The sequence below is a fragment of the Pinus tabuliformis genome, chromosome 4_2 (genome assembly GCF_031772625.1).
Source record: "Pinus tabuliformis cultivar Carrire ecotype Pingquan chromosome 4_2, CPIR1, whole genome shotgun sequence".
Lineage (NCBI taxonomy): Eukaryota > Viridiplantae > Streptophyta > Pinopsida > Pinales > Pinaceae > Pinus > Pinus tabuliformis.
The window spans coordinates 51644582-51662964 of NC_142304.1; the positions used below are offsets into that span (position 1 = coordinate 51644582).

General features: G+C 37.2%; 1 non-coding gene across 1 annotated transcript; it reads left to right on the plus strand.

Annotated features, from left to right (window-relative positions):
* The first annotated feature begins 7228 nt into the window (after positions 1-7228).
* Positions 7229-7299, plus strand: TRNAC-GCA (transfer RNA cysteine (anticodon GCA)). The gene has a single exon. It is a non-coding gene; the product is annotated as a tRNA-Cys (tRNA).
* The last annotated feature ends 11084 nt before the right edge of the window (positions 7300-18383 follow it).

Sequence of the window (18383 nt, forward strand, 5' to 3'; positions counted from 1 at the left end):
GATTTTGAAAGCCTAACGGACACCATAGTTTAGGGAAAAAGAGTTTGAAGCCGACCTAGGTTATGAGAATAAATTCAAAAGTTTAATATAATTTAAACAAATTTAAAATTTTAGACTTTGATATATATATATAACCAAATTTGGTCAAATATAAGCTAATTTTGCCACTTTGTCATATTTTAATTAAGTCTTCAAAAAGAAATTTTGATCATTGATATTTAATGCTTTAGGGTTTGTTAGTGTCTATTAGTCCTATCAATCACTAGTGATCAAATATGCTCTTACAAAAAAAAATTGTTAGGGTCCTAGGTCAAATTTTTATGTTTTAGTAGGTCTTCAAATAAAATTTTGGTCACTCGTTAGGTCAATTAGGTTATTATTACTCCTTTCACCTCCATGCTCAATGGACATCATCATGGTCAGGTCATTCATTGTTGAAATATTCCCATATTCATCATGGTCATCATTCAGCTCATATTTCCATGTTGTGTCATCATTAGGTCATAGGGTTAAAATCATGGAAATTGGTAATTTCACCATCACAATCGTGATTCATTTAAAAGAGTAGTAATAGTGAAAGGTCTTCAATAAAGGTTTCTAAAGTATGTTTTTATCTTCATCAAGATGTAATATATGTGAAAAATTTCTAAGGTTGCAATTCTTTAACAAAACAAATCATATTATGAAAGTACATAGTGGGTCCACTACACCAGCATAGGAGAAATCGATTTTTCAAAGCTACAAAAGACCAAAACACAAGTTCATTTGCTCATTCCACATCGAAAAGAAAGAGCTACGCTTTTACAAGGAAATCCAAATCATCATTTCAGGTTCCAGCTTATCATTGGCAAGTAAGTGGTTCATCTTATACCTTATTTAACTTCAGTTCATGCTTCGAAGGATCAATTCCCTCTTCTAGGGTTTTGGTTGCATTTGCTTCGTTTCATAATCTCATTGATAAATTTATGAGAAAATCCTTAATTTTATATCTCCTCACCCTCCCCACCTGTTATACACCTTCCTAAAATCTTTCCCTCATTCCTATCCCTCAATTTCATCATTTCCCCGCAAACCCTAGCCTAGACTACAGTTTCCTAAGCTAGGCATGTGTTGTGCCCTTTTGGACCCCTTCCCCTCACTCATTCCCTAAAAGTCCACCACCCTACACTCCCTAACATATATCTCTACCCCCCTTAATTTTCCCAAGAATTGAGACACCCTCAAAACCCTTCATCTCCCTCCATTCCTAAAACTGCCCCAAAACCCATATTTTTCTAAACTAAACCCTAATTTCCATTCCTAGTGAGCTAGGGTTTCACAATGGATCCAGAGACCAAAACCACTAATCAGAGGAAGCATAAAGGATTCCAACGACAATATATTTCAATAGGCATAAAGAGCAAGAGAGTGAGCCATCTCCTCCACTAGGTCAAAGGGACACTAAAAAATCATTTGTTGCACATAGGGACAGGTTTTCTTCAAAGTATGTTTCTGACAAACTGGAGATGAACTTGACAAAAGTGAAAGAGGTTTTTGTTAATAATAGACCAAGGAACAAAAACCTCCTTCCTTTTTGTATCATCTATTGGGAGATATAAAACCTTCTTGGAGGCCTATGTCAGAAAATCAAAAATTTTCAAGTTAATTTCCATATATTGCTCCTCCATATATTTGTCGATGTAACCCTTTGATACTTTAACCTAGCTCCCTATTTTTCATCCCTAATAGAGCATCAAAACCCTAAAAACTCAAAACCTACCTGAGCCTAGCATACCTAGCCTACATTATTTTACATTCCAGTCAACCTTTGGCTGTGATTTCATAGAGAGAGCCCTCTCTGTTTCGGTAGGGCTAGCTACCAAACTAAAAGCTTGGTTTTAGGTTACCTTCGTCGATCTCCTCCTCGGCCTGGGACATTGTGGAGGATAGAATTTTGGCGTCGTTGCAGGGGAACGAAAGATCATATCCTCCCTGGGAAAGAATGACAAGGATCAGATCTGATTTGTTGATGGTGAACAGTGATCAAACACAAGAAAGGTTGTGCATCATTCACTTGGCGACTCTAAATCAATTTCAAATTTAATTCAAAGACTCCACTGGAGGATCAACCTTACCAATAGAAAAATGAAAGGACAATATGGTAAGATTAGGTATTCAAGTTGGAATTTCATCCAAGACTTCATGTTCTTTATTGTAAATTTTTTCTTCTCTTTTCCTGAGAATGTCAAGAAGGTTTTCCAGAGTATATTGTATTTGAGAAAAGATCCTAGACCCACATTTGATTCCTTTCCTTTGAATATTGTGAATACAAATTTTGATTTTGATCAAGACCCTTCTTCTGAATCTTATGTTGACCATATTCAACTTGATGAGCCTCAAGACATCAAGACTAATCCTACAGCTTTTGTACATACTCCTATACCTTGTAAAATTCTAGATAGATACAAGCCACTCATCTTACCTCCTATACTCCATGATTTCCCTAAAAATTATTACAAATATCTTCCAAGGTTGAAGGAAAATCACACAGCCATAAAACCATATGCACAATATGCACTAAAAATTAACTCACAGAACAATACATTGGCGGAAAAGGTAGAGAACCATCATGTGGTCTCTCATGCTCATGTAATTCTCTCTTATTCAAATAATTTAATAATACATTTAAATACATGAGCGTCTATCTTAGACTCACTTGGTTGAGACAATTTCTCAACTTACACACTAATTTAAGAGAGCTAGTTGGAGAGAATCTCTCATCCAAACTAGAATCCTTGGTTTGAGGAATTCTCATGATTTTATTTATTTAATTTAATAATTGGATTTATTATTGATTTTTAAGAGAGTGAGGCTAACATTTCCCCCCTCAATGATAAATCCAAAACGAACAAGGAACCATCTTCCAAGTTCTCAAGTTGATCCTCAAAAAAAACATTTGCCTGAAAAACTGCCAAAGCTGGATGCTAGAAAAAACTCAAATCTGAAGAGAACATGAATCAGCTGCATGTTTGATTCATCTCTAAATGTCGCTTGACAACTCCATCATGTGCTAAGCCACAAAATGATCCAACTGTCCTTTGCTTGAAAACAACATCTGGTGTCCACTGACACAATTTGGTGAACACCCACTGGTGTATTTGCTAATAATGATCGCCCACTGGCTGATGAAGATGCCCACTGGTTGCTTCGCTGATGTTCTCGAGAATTTTAGTATGAAAACCACTTGTCAATTTCATTGACATTTTCCCCCCTTTTTCAGCTAAAAGTAGACACAATCATCTACATTTGATATCGGAATTTTCCCCTACCCACCCCCCCCCCCAAGTGTTGGAGAGTTTCACTGTTGTACTCCCCCGTTCAACTACACAAGAGTACCATCGTCATTTGACTGTTGGCTGCAATATGTGTGAGTGAATCCGATTGTAAAACTTGCACAATCTTCTCTCTATCTATGACCATTCCCAGGGATCAATCCATGAATAATTTATCTTCAATCTGGCTAACTGTCGTTGTTTGCAGCATTTCTCAGATGTATGATTGGACTTGCCATAATGGCTACAAGGATGGAGATCAAAACACTGATCTTCCGGGTGACCGGTTCTTTGACAATGAGAAAATTTCAGTTTTTCTGCAACTTGAGGTTGCATGCATTTTTGTTTGTCTGCACTTTCAGTTTGTGTGCATTGATGTCTATTTGCAACTTGCGGGGAACTTGTTGAGGTGATATGTTCAAGTAATCTGGCACTGATGAACTGAATGGGCTTTGAATAATTTGGGATATGTAAGTTGTCGTCATCTTTGACATATCCTAAGCCGCATCGATTTTGATTACTTTGAATTTCTTCCCATGGCTTGATGATGGGTTTGGAAGAAAGTTGAACTGGAACAACTTCAATACTTGAAGCTGGTTGGATGAATGAGTTTGAATGATCTGTTGTATCTGGAAAAGACTTGGAAGCAACACGCTTCTCTTGCAACTCATTTCTCTGCAGTTGCGACTCCAGTTGAAGGAACTCAATAGTTTCATGTGCATGTTGAAGATGCACTTGAATATCAGCAATAGTTGATTTGTTGATTTGCAGTATGTCTTCAGCAGTTGAGAGGATTAAATTGTTAAGAATCTGTAATAACTTAATGCTTTTCGCCATGTGAACTGGTTGGAACTCATGCTCACTTGCTTTTAATACTTGCTGGATTTGTAGAACTCTCTCGCTTGATGTATGATTGATTGTTGCACACTCGCTTGAACTTGTTTTAACAATTGATTGTTTGAACTCTTGATGTCACTCTCGCTTGATGACGATCACTTTGCTTCAATGCTTCACTGACACTTTGTGAATGCTTCAATCAACTTCACACTGGCTTGTTTGTTGTAGATGTCGTGCTTTGAACTTTCACACTTGATTTGGTTACTTGACACGCTCACTTGATCTTAGTGCGCTTTTTGTACACACATGCTTGTTTTGACGCTTACTTGAAGATTAGAAGTCACGCTTGCTTCCTTTGCTTGCACTTACTTGATTGATTACTGACACTTTGTGCTTTCTTGAATGTACTCACTGAATGTGTTGATTTTTTAAAAAAGAAAGGGTGTTGAACATTGTCAAAAATGCACCCAAGAGACAAATGACAAGTTCAATCTTGATGACTCAGTGGAAGACTTACTTGACTTAATGTATTCACCTTAACAATTCAAATTAGGGTGTCGGTTACAACCGAGAATGCACTCGTACAATTCAACTCAATTTGTCTTTGATTACAATCCAACTTACAAATGATGATTTTCAAGTTACAGTTTTGTATTGAGCTTATTAAAAATGGTGCAAGTGCAATTTCCAAAAAATTGTTGTTGAATGGCTGCAAAAATTGTTGATGGAGATGACAGCTTGATTGGATGTTGATCTAGAAATGTCGTCTTGGCTTGAAATACTTGATTTTTGTAGCGTCCTTAACTTGATTGCTTTGATTACATGATCTAAAATGTGTTTACTGGGAAGATTATCTTATCAAGTTGTTGATGTGACGCTTTGTGCTTGTGTACTTATGTGCATGTAGTTGTTTTAAGCATAATGCAAAGAGATAATTTGAACACAAATCAGGAACATGCATTCATTACACACGGTGTACCTAAGATCCCCTTATTCAATTTCGGACGGATCTAGGACACAAGCACCACAGATATTATGATTTTATTAATTACTGAAGTACATCATTCTTCACCTTCACAACATTACCATTGAAACTTCTCAAACAATGATAATTCCAAGCTCACACACCCTTGAAGCAACTTCGCAATTACAACTTTAACTTTGACTTGACTTTGAAATGGAATTGATTGAGTCACTCCAAAAATTACAAAATAAATCACTTCAAAACTAGAAATAAAAACCATACCTTATTTCTTCACATCTTATCTCTCCATTAAAAAACTTCAAATAAAATCTCCTTATTACTCCAAAAATTTACAAACAATAAATATAACTTATCTCTCCAGCAAAGGCTTCTTCACTTCTTAGATTCAACTTTAAATTTCCTAAAAAAAACTTTAAGAAGCTAGAATTTTTTTTTTATGTCCTCTACGTTGGCTATTGGTTGGCTTAAGCTGGCTCACACTGGCTGGATTCTTGCTAGCTTACACTGGCTGGCTTCTTGCTGGCTCGTGCAAATAAAACAGCATCCATACCATCCACTTTCATATAAACCTCGAGATCACATCATGCAGTGACATGCAATGCTCCTCCCTCTCATTTCTCCAGAACAAAAAACGCAGCCACCAATAATTAAAAAACAAAAATTAAATCTCTTTTGTCCATCAAATTGAACTTGGTTTTTTGAACATGTCTCCTCTCAACAAAAATTTGTGATTATCATTTTTCCACCCGTAGACATTGTTATCTCTCTTTGGGATTCACCTACATGATCTTCATCGATCCCTTTTATTTGAAAATATTTTCACAATTGCTCTGCCACACTACAAGTAAGTCTTATAATTAATATAGAGTTTTCAGTAGCAATAGAATTTCCAAAAATTACCTTGGAAAACCAATATCAGCCTGCACGTAGCTGCAATTGCATAGAAATGGAACGATTATCTTTTCCTTATCTCTTCTTCATCAAGAAGTAGCCTGGGATTCCTGAACTTCCGAATTTAGAGTTTCTTTTAGTTGCTCAGAACAAATTAAAATCTCTTGCAATGGCAACTCAACATTGGCTTCAGGTCTTGGCACGAATCCCTGTGGGCAGAAGTGGCAATATATCTATTGCTTAGGGCCCAGAGTGGCCAGATTCAGGTCCGAAAAGTTGGGTTGGCATGTACCCTGCCTTCCAATTTCAACCAACTCACAAAACTATATAACATTGGGCTACAGAGGAACAAGCTCTCAGGAGCCTTACCCACTTTCAATGGGCTAGCAAAATTGTGATATGCCTATCTGGGCACGAACAATTGCAATGTTATTCCAACAGATTTCTTTGTGGTCTTGACGAGTCTGGAATTCCTGTCCTTGGAATACAATAATTTGAATGCGACACAAGGATGGAGTCTTCCCTCGGAATCGATCTTGCTGGTACATATAATTCAGAGTAATATGTAAGGGACTGATATACAGCATCTCTCGCTTTGATGAAAGATTCTGCTAATTCATATTCATTACCAAAAAGCCTGAATTCAATTTCTTTATCTATATCCTCAATTTTTGAAAAATTATGAAGTTCTTCCATCAAGCCCTGATCGATAAAACGACAAAATCCTTCAAATTGTATCTTACCAAATTCAGGGATTGTAAACGCTCCCTCATTTTCATCTAATCGCATTGGAAGTTTCCCATCTGTAGAAAAAATTATTAAATTATTCCCAATTGATCTATATGGATCAATCCGACAAAAAAGATTCGGATTTATATTCAGTCTTCACTATATCCCATGAAATTCTACCCGTATCCAGATATACTTCCAATTAAAAAAAAAGGATAAGGAAGAGGTACTTTGATACTTTCTTCCAACCACGTGAAATGGAGCTAAGAATGAATGAATCAAACCATTCTTAAATGTTAATCTCACTTAGAAAATTTCCTAATGAAAATAGTCAGATCAAAAGAAAGACGGAGAACAAATTAGATCCATTTCCTTTATGGTTGACTTTAGCATACATCTCATACTATACTTAAAGGACGGACGAATGACTTGAAAGGACAAAAGATTCGATCTGTCCATGGGATTCCCATATCTCGGCGACATAGCCAAGCGGTAAGGCAGAGGACTGCAAATCCTCCATCCCCAGTTCGAATCCGGGTGTCGCCTTGTTGAGGTAAGTAAATGGAAGGAAAAGTTTGTATTTCCATTACGGAACCTCTGGAGACATATTGGTACATATTACCAATATAGATAGTGAGTTACGTACATTTGATCCTGATTCCGTCGTGAATGTACGACCCTCGAGTTAGTTATAGTAACTTGTTGGTCAATGAACAAATGGATTTATTGATCTCTCATATCAGCTCGAACGTCAATAACGTTCAGAATCCAAAGGTGGACCATTCATTTCAACTTCAACTTTGCACTATGGTTAATATTTCCCTTATCATCTCGATGATGAAATCATTATTTTTTAGAGAACATGATCCGTATTGATATAGTCGATATAACTTGGGCTGCTTTAATGGTAGTTTTTACATTTTCCCTTTCACTCGTAGTATGGGGGAGAAGTGGGCTATAATGGTAATGCTTAAGAATCAATTATTGCGTTCCTTCCATATCATGCATGGTAATATATTCTGTTCCATAAGGATCCAGTAATATTGAATCTTCGTTTCAAGGATCAGCTAACCTGAATAGCTTGTATTTGTCTCATGTAACCATGTTGGGCCTATACCGGATTTTCTAGGGAAAATGGCTTCTTTATCGATCGTGGAATTGGCCTATAATAGTCTCACATGACCCATTCCCTCGTCTTTCAATGGGTCTGGGCTGCAGACTTTTCATTTTAGAAAATGACTTTAACAATCCCGGGAAAGAATCTTGCACCAAATAATCCCGCTAGTTTTATAGAGATAGCTTCCTTCCAGTCTTCGAGAATAATCTTTTAGTCTTTCAAAACCATTCTCTGTAAATGAGGATAAACAACAAAATTATTATATCTCATCGATTTCTCCTGTAGCTTCCAAAGCTAAGAAAAACAGTGGGAATGACCTTCCTTGTGAAGCTTGGTGGAAACGCTATGCAGCTTCTTTGCTATCCCAGACTCGAGAAGCAAATGTGTTGTGGCCGATTGCTATTTCCGCTGCATTGACGGGGCTTGTGGTTTTGTGGCAATAGTGGCAGCGGGAGAGATGGCAGAATCAGCAGCTCAGATCACAGCTCAGTGCAAAGGACGAGAAAATAAGTCAGTAGACGAGAATACCAGAGGAATGGAAATTTCTTACAATGTGAATATTGAGGACTTTCCAGAAAGTGTAAAGACTGATGAATTTGTCAGAAAAGATGACCTTAAAAATGACAGTCATGGCAAGGAATTGAAGGACGGGAGGAGATCAATGCAAATGTTGACAATTTAGAGATTTCTTATAATGATAAGATGGAGAGCTCATTTCAGAATCTACATCACTGCACCGAAAGTCTCCGGAGCACTGAATTATTTTGTGAAAACCTAATGCAGATTTATGTGGTTATAAGGAAGACATTGATGACGAGACTGATGTTAAAAGTGAGTCTAGTGAGAAAGATCAGGGTTTTACAACATCCTATGATTCCTATAGATTTAAAGGAAAGAAAAAGTCTGTTGATGGAAAGGAGCAACAAGATCATTATTCTTTATTGGGATTAGGCCATCTACGTTACCTTGCAACTGAAGATTCGATTCGTAAAAGCTATCACGAAAGATCAGAGCCGTGATTGTTAGGAATTGGAGGTTTCCATTGGGGAGCAGCTTGTTTCACTTGTTTATCTTGAACCAGATAGTGAACTCATGGTTGTAGCATGTGCTGTTGAATCAAAACGCAAGGATGAAAAAGCACATGGTGCAGTTTCAGCCCATGAGAGCGAAGGTCCTAATATTGTTCCCTTTGAATACAAAACTTAAGCTCTGATACCACATGAAGGAAAATCACACAGCGATAAAACCATATGCACAATATGCACAGCAAATTAACTCACAGAACAATACACTGATAGAAAAGGCAGAGAGCCATCACATGGTCTCTCATGCTCATGTAATTCTCTCTTATTCAAATAATTTAATAATACATTTAAATACATGACAAAGTGGTCTTAAGATAGTGCGTCTATCTTAGACTCACTTGGTTGAGACAATTTCTCAACTTACATACTAATTTAGGAGAGCTAGTTGGAGAGAATCTCTCATCCAAACTAGAACCCTTGGTTTGAGGAATTCTCATGATTTTATTTATTTAATTTAATAATTGGATTTATTATTGATTTTTAAAAGAGTGAGGCTAACACGGGTTTGATGGAGAATATGGTAACATCACTACTGAAAAACACATTCAGAATTTTGAAAATTTTCTCGACCTTTCTGAGGTTGAAGAAGATGATGTCAGTATCAGGATTTTTTCTTTATCTTTGCAAGGTGAAGCTAAGCGATGGTTCAAAAACTTACCACCTGCAAGCATTTTCGATTTCCATCAGTTTTTGAAAGTATTCCTTGATAAATGGGTGATCAAGAGGAATCCTTTTCTGATTTTAGAAGAATATAATCATTTGGAAAGACAACTAGGAGAAACAGTGCAACACTTTTCAGCTAAATTCAATCAAGTATACCATTCAATGCCTGCTGATATAAAACCGCCTCCCGGTTTAGCTCTCTTACACTACCCGGATGCCTTTGATTCGGAAATGGCATTTCAATTCAGAGAAAGGAACACTACAACACTCAAAGAAATGCAAAACAGTGAAATAGCCATGGAAGCTAATGTGTTGGTCAAAAGCTCCAAGTTGAAGGAGGTAGAGAGGGAGAACATAGAGAAGGAACACCTGACATCTTCAGAAGTGAAGCTCGGAATTTTGGTAAGAAAAAGGGAATAGATGATGCAAAAGATCACCATGAGAGATGAATTTGTTGTTCAGAAACACCATGTCCCACTTATTGATGAAGAAGAAGAGGTTGTGAACCTAATCATTTCCTACTCGTTCTAATTACCATAGACCAGAAAATGATTGTTTTATGTATTCATTTATGGATAACCATGAAAGTGGATTTGTAGATCAACCCGTGGAGAATCAATCTGCTGATCTAATATGTATGCTTGATGTCATTCCTTATATTGATGATTTACCCAAGTATGATCAGTATGATGGTGATTATGTTGTTGAGATAGAGGTTGACTCTTCAAGGCAATCAACAACATGTTTTTGGGAGGAAGAAGTTCAATTACAATAGCAAAAATATAGCACTCAGCCTCTGCATATCAATCATGACAGCAATGAAGAAAATGCAGAAAATTTCAAAGTAAGTGAAAGGTCTTTTCCCTTGTATTTCGCTTCATGTCAAATTCTGAGAGAAAACTTTACCAAGATTAGAAATCAGCAGTCCTTCAGTTTTGATATTGAGCATGTAGAAGACAATGAACTTCCTGATCTCGACTTCTTACCCTTGTGTTTCTCCTCATTTGCAAAAATAAGAGAAAACTATAAGGTAGCCAAGGAAGCAAATAAGCAAGTTGACAACAATTGGCAACCTTCTCCTAAAATTGTTGAGAATGTTGTTTGTAATATAGAGCCATTTTTCAGTCCACAATCATGGTTACCAAGCAACATTAAGTTTGAAAATGTAGCTAAAAGTGTCGAACATGAAGATCTTATACAAGATTATGTAGTTTCATCATAACCGATCCACAATAGGTTACAACAACTTCCTCATATTTGCAGTGATCCAGTAGGAAATTATTTGGATGAGTTTTGCAGTTAGAGTGGTCCTCCTTTGGTTGTTTATAAGCCTGAAAAAGGGGTAAGGGAGATTTAGCTCAGCAAACATCATTGTTTTCTTGTTCATCATAAATCACATCACATTCATCACAAAGGTCACTGCAAGTCTTGTTGCCTTGTTATGACAATTTTAAGTTGAAGTTCCAAGAAAGCAAGGATGTAGATGAAAATTCGAAACCATGGTAAGAAGACTGCCTAGAAAGGAAGTGTAACCTATCAGATCATCCATTTGAAGATCCTTTTGCTGATTTATTGAAGTCATCAAAAGAGGCAATGTTTCGTGATTTTCAAGACACCTTGGGCAATCTTTTACAAGCATGGGAGAAGGTGAATGTTCTTTTGTTTGTGAACATAAATCTTGGTTTTATTTTTCATTGTGAGTTGCTTACATGTACATCATTATGTCTGCTTATAGAGGATGTAAGCAGAATTTCAATGAGTGGCCATCTCCTTTCGTGGCTTTATTAGAAATTTTATATCATTTGAGTGAGAATCTTATGGATCAGCTAATGTAGGTAAGGTGTGATGAATAATCTCAACATTCTGAGTAGCTTTTTCAGTTCCAGTTTGCAGTTGACGATGTACAGTTCAGTTTTCAGTTTGATTTGAGTGTCGGGTTTTTATATACGACTCCATGCCGAATGGATGAGGCTACCTAGTCAACAGTGTTCTTGACACCTAAAGGATCTCACATCCCCAATTGGAGCCAATGTTAGTGTCTGTCAGTCTTGTCAGTCACCAGTGATCAAATATGCTCTCACAAATCTTTTGTTAGGGTCCTAGGAGAAATTTTTATGTTTTAGTAGGTCTTCAAATAAAAATTTGGTCACTGGTTAGGTCAGTTAGGTTATTACTACTCCTTTCACCTCCATGCTCAATGGACATGGTCATCATTCAGCTCATATTTCCATGTTGCGTCATCTTAGGTCATAGGGTTAAAATCATGGAAATTGGTCATTTCACCATCACAATCATCATGTAAAGGAGTAGTAATAGTGAGAAGTCTTCAATAAAGGTTTCTAAAGTATGTTTTTATCTTCGTCAAGATGTAATATATGCAAAAAAAATCTATTTCTGTAGTTTTTTAACAAAACAAATCAGATGATGAAAGTACATGGTGGGTCCACTACACCACCATAAGAGAAAGCAATTTTTCAAAGCTACAAAACACCAAAACACAAGTTCATTTCCTCATTCCACAATCAAAAGAAAGAGTTGCATTTTTCCAAGGAAATCCAAATCATCATTTCAGGTTCTAGACTATCATTGGCAAGTAAGTGGGTCATATTATACCCTATTTCACTTTAGTTCATGCTCTGAAGTATCAATTCCCTCTTCTAGGGTTTTGGTTGCATTTTCTTCGTTTCATAATCTCGTTGATAAATTGCTGAGAAAATCCTTAATTTTATGGCTCACTCACCTTCCCCCACCTACTATACACCTTCCTAAACACTTCCCCTCATTCATATCCCTCAATCTCATCATTTTCCCACAAACCCTAGCATGGGCTACACTTCCCTAGGCTAGGCCTGTGTTGTGCCCTTTTGAACCCCTTCCCCTCACTCATTCCCTAAAATTGCACCTCCCTACACTCCCTAACATTTATCTATACCCCCATAAATTTTCCCAAGAATTTATACACCCTCAAAACCCTTCATCTCCCTCCATTCCTAAAACTTCCCCAAAACCCCTATTTTCCCTTCCTATTGAGCTAAGGTTTCACAATGGATCCAGAGACCACAACCACTGATTAGAGGAAGCATAAAGGAGTCCAAGGACAAGATATCTCAAGAGACATAAAGAGCAGGAGAGTGATTCATCTCCTCCACTAGGTCAAAGGGACATTAAAAAATCATTTGTTGCACATAGGAACAATTTTTCTTCACAGTATGTTTCTGACCAAATGGAGATGAACTTGAAAAACATGAAACAGGATTTTGTCAATAATAGACCAGCGAACAAAAACATCCTTCATCTTTTACACAAGTATCATAGATTTGGGGATATGCAACCTTCTTGGAGGCCTATGTCATAAAATCAAACATTTTCAAGTTAATTTCCTATTTTAGCCATCGTTTTGTAGCATGTACTACCAGAAAATTAAAATTAATTTCCAAACAATGAGAAAGCTTTTGATTCAAAACATCCTTATATACAAAAACCTCTCTCATATTTCCAAAAATCCTTAGGGTTAAATATATATCGCTCCATCTTTAAGACCTATTTTTGTAGAAAACCCATAAATTTTACACAGTTTTTTGTCCAAAAGGGTAGCGTGCCCCACGCTACGCTTTTGATGGGGAGCTCCAAATGACAATTTATTTGCATATTTGGATTTTTTATCACTTGTACATCACTTCTAACCCTTGGGAGAAAACTTTCAGCAAGTTCTGGTAGGTGAAAAAAGCCAAAAACCACTCAAACATCCTCTCTGCCCTCTTTTTGAAGAGTTCGTTGCGCTTTTGTAGTACCTCTGGGAGAATGAATTTTCAAAGAGCTAGGAGCAGCCTTTTTCAATTCTTAAGGATTCTATCATGTATCATAGATCCAGATCTATCTCCATCATTTTTTAGATCAGGATTTAGACCTCAGGAAGGCCTCCAAAAGTCACTTCTACCAATTTCGTTGTGTTTTCTCCTGGCATGCTCTGCTTTTTCCTAAATTCATTGCTTTTTCACCTAAAAGCCACTTTCCTCAGTTGACTTAGTCCATATTTGACCTCCACTGATGTAATTTGTCATTTTTTATGTTGTGATGATGTAAAGAGGTGTAAATAGGTTTAGTTAGAGTGAAAGTGAAGTAGATACATGCTTGTAAATGTCTTTATTGGTCAAATGTATCAGTTTTTCTATTAAGAGGAGAGTTTGTTAACCTCCCTAGTCATTAGGTTATGGTTAGAGATATTTTGGGAACTACTCCACCACTCATGGATTCGACCCCTGAGAGAAGGGAGATGTTGTTTTGGTCTATATGTATCATTTTCTTAGTCATTTGGAGGGTTGGACATCAGAGGTTGGAACACTTGTAGCTTGTACTTCAACTCTTTATTCAGGAAATCAAAGGAGTAGTTGCAACTATTATCTAGGAATTCATGTGCAGTGAGTTTGTGATGATGTATTTTCTCTGTTATAGTTTTATATGAATGATATACATCTATCTTTTCCATGCCTTATTTCTTCGGTGATTTTCCTTAAAGGTTATAAGAATAATTCTTTTCATGTAGTTGTTTTGATGGGAAAGTCATTTTGTGTCCTTTTCCTTCCTAACTAAGGAATTCATGGTGCATGTGCTCATTAAGACCTTCTTACTCTTTCAAACCCTACACTACACCAACAAAACCCTAAAGCCATCACAAAAGTATTGTTGCCTTGCTCCTCCATATATTTGTTGATGTAACCCTTTGATACTTTGACCTAGCTACATAGTTTTCATCCCTAATCCAACATCAAAACCCTACAAACTAAAAACCTACATGATCCTAGCATACCTAGCCTAATATGCTTTTACATTCCAATCAAACAATGGTTGTGATTTCATAGAGAGCCCTCTCTGGTTTGGTAGCTCTAGCTACCAAATTGAAAGCTTGGTTTGAGTTTACCTCTATTGATCGCCTCCTCGGCCTGGGATATTGTGGAGGATAACAAGGTCATTACATACTTTCCTTTCACTTTAATATTTATCTCATTCCTTAACCGGGGTTGAATTTTGGGGGCTTTGATCAAAGAAATGTTGCCACCTCAAGGCCCTTTGGTGTTTTACCCATGGGCTGGGATCTTCAACTTCAAACGAGGATATCTCACAATCTGTGAAGAACCATGTGGGGTGCCACATACCACTAGAAACATATCGACGAGGAGAATATAATGACAAGGATTTCCAAGGTAGATTCGTTGATTTGTTGCTTCAAAAATTCCAAAAATTGTGGGTTATACTCACTACCTAGGGAATCCAAACCCTAGATTTAGTGTTTCACGCCATATTGAGAGAATTCATTAATTAATGTTGGCATCAATGACAACACCATTCAATAATATCTCCCTTTGTCATTGATGGAAGCACACATACTCCCCCTACGATCATTGCTCCCCCTAACTTCAATACTCTATCTTATTCTCATAATTTATCTCCCCCTTGACATCAATGGAAAAGGGTGACTCCCCCTAATAGTCTTCCTACTCCCTATGGACCTATAACTTACCTATGCTCCCCCTGAAGAAATGCCTTGCTATGTCTTCCTGTAGATGCATGTCTGCTTCGAAAATTCCTTTCTCAATCTTGTCTTCAACAACTTGTCTCCCCCTGACATGGATTTCCATGGCTAACTCTACCTGTCAATGTGTATTAATGACGTGATTTTGTCCGTAACTATGTCTATCAAAACTGCTTCAATGAAACTGTTCATAATGTTGAATGCCATTCTAAATACTTTCTCCATCTGTCAATCTGTCAATGATAGATCCTCAAACAGCAATTGTCGTTGCATAGACTCCCCCTCTTCAATATTGAAGGATTCAAGAAGTTGGATTCTTCATAGTAATGTATCACTCATCTCTTCAGTTTGATCATCCTGAACTTCAACATCCTCTATCAAAGATTCATCATGCACATTTTCCTTTACAAAACCTGAAAGCATGACTTTTAAGACTTTCTCATTTTCTTGGTCTTCTTGCATCTATTTTCTTCTTCGGGCCTTCTTGTACCTAATTTTAGGGTTTTCATTCACGGAAGGTTCAATCTCGTACCTACAATATCAAGTTTTATGTCCGTTGTTATGTAATTTGTAGCATTCAACATTTGGCTTAAACGATGGAGCAAAAAACATATTGTCAGGCCAGGAGTAACTCCAGATTTGGCAGAAAAACTGATGTGTTTATTTCATTAGGTAGCTATTGTTATATACATGAATGTGACTGATCAGTTCATCTTCTTGATGACTGTTCACCTTCCACATTCACCCAATCGCAGAGGATTAGGTGTCAACATTCCCCCCGTTAATCTGAAGGGGATGTTGGTGAGTCCAAGCATCGTTCTGAATCTTTCAAGCTTTTCTCTTCCAAGCGCTTTGGTGAAGATGTCTGCAATTTGCTCATTTGTGGAACAATGACGAAGATGGATTGTTTTAGCCTCAACATGATGTCAGATCAGATGATATTTAGTATTGATGTGCTTTGTACGATCATGGAACTTTGGGTTCTTGGCCAACTTTATTGCAGAGGTGTTGTCAATCATGAGTGGAGTTGATTATACTTGTTTTACCTGCAAATCTTCAAGAATTTTCTTGAGCCACACAATTTATTTCGTTGCTTCAGCTGCTGCCACGTATTCTGCTTCTGTTGTGGAATCTGCTGGAACTGATTGTTTGCGTGATCTCCAAGAGACAGCTCCTGATCCAAGACTCATAGCATATCCTGAAGTAGATACTCCAGTTTCTTTGTCTGCATCGAAGTCTGAATCAAAGTATCCAATCAAGCTGAAGTCGTCCACCTGTATATACTTGATTCCAAGGTCTTGAGTTCCCTTCAAGTACCTTAGAACTCTTTTTGCAGCAGACCAATGTCCCTCACAAGGCTTTTGCATAAACCTGGAGAGGATTCCAACAGCAAATGAAATGTCTGGTCTGGTAGTAGTGAGGTAGATGAGACTTCCTATAAGCTATCTATACTTTGTTGCATCCTCAAATTCCTTTCCTTCAATAGATGTGAGCTTTAAGTTTTTTTCCATTGGAGTAGAAAGAGGATTGCACTTTGTCATGCCAAATCTGTTTAACAAATCTCCAATGTATTTCTTTTGAGAAAGAAATATGGATTTTGGATGTTGGGTTACTTCAATGCCAAGATAGTAATGAACATAGCCCAAATCAGTCATTTCAAAACTTTTTCCTAATTCTTTCTTTATGGATGCAATATAGCTTTCATTGTTCCCTGTCATTAAAAGATCATCTACATATACCACAAGATATACAACTGTTTTGCCAACTTTCTTGACAAATAAAGTTGCATCATCAAGATCAAAATGATTGAAGTTGAATTTCAGAAGATGCTCAGTTAGTTTTTCATACCAGGATCGCGGTGCTTGTTTGAGGCCATACAAGGACTTCACAAGTTTGCATACTTTTTGTTCATGTCCTTTCACAACAAATCCTTCAGGCTGGGACATAAAAACATTCTCTTTTAGATCTCCATTCAAGAATGCAGTCTTTACATCCATTTGATGGACTTTCCAACCATTCTGAGCTGCTAGTGCAAAGAGTGTCCGGATGGTGGCCCATTTTGCTGTGGGGGCAAAAGTTTCCTCATAATCGACCTCTTCCTTCTGTGCAAAACCTTTTGCCACAAGCCTAGATTTGTGCTTGTCAAGTGAGCCATCAGCTTTGTACTTGTTCTTGTAGACCCACTTGCAGCCAATTGGTTTGGTTCCAAATGGAGGGTCAACCAGCTTCCAAGTGCCATTCTTTATGAGAGCATCATACTCCTTTTGCATCGCTTCTTTCCATTCATCATGAGAAGTAGCTTCTTTGAAGAAAGTTGGTCCAAAATCTGTAGACAAGTTCAATTCACAATCATAAGTAACATCCATATCAACAGGTGAATTAGAGTCATCTACATCACCTCCATTTTTTCGGTTTGAATTTCTAGTTCCTGTTTTTCCAATTTCATCAGGATTAACACTTTCAAGTGTCTTTGTCAGCCACTTTGGGGGACCTTTCTGAGATGGTCCAGGCTGCTCTGTTGATTGAGTTGGGACTGAATCAAGATTGAGTCTCCCAATTCTATCAATTACATCACTTAAAGCATCATCCGTTGTTGGAGTTTCATGCAGGGGAGATTGTGTTTCAGAAGAAGATTCCACATGTTGATCTAGTATAGGAATCCCCCCTTCAAGATGTGGAATCTGATTATCAAATTCTTGAAATGATTTCGTTTTTGCGAATCTATCTAGGCGATTAAGTTGCCGCTCAACAACATTGTCAGATTTAGATGATTCAAGAAAAATGACATCTCTAGATACAACGAACTTTTTATTTACTTCATCATAGAGGCGGTATGCTTTAGAGGTGTTTGAATACCCCAGGAAGATACACTTACGACTTCTAGCACCAAGTTTGTTTCTATGTACCTTTGGTATCAAAGCATAACAGGTGGAACCAAAGATCTTGAGATGTTTTACCGAAGGAACATGTCCATACCACAATTCATAAGGAGTCTTCTTTCTTATAGCATTAGATGGACATCTATTCTTTATATATGTAGCACATAGAACAGCATCAACCCAAAACATTATCTTTACATTTTTGAAGAAAAGCATGGATCGTACCATATTCAAGATTGTTCTATTCATTCTTTCAGCTACACCATTCTGTTGGGGATTATAAGGCACAGTTGTTTGATGTTTGATCCCATGTTGGCGGAGATAGTTTTCAAATTCATTTGATGTATATTCTTTTC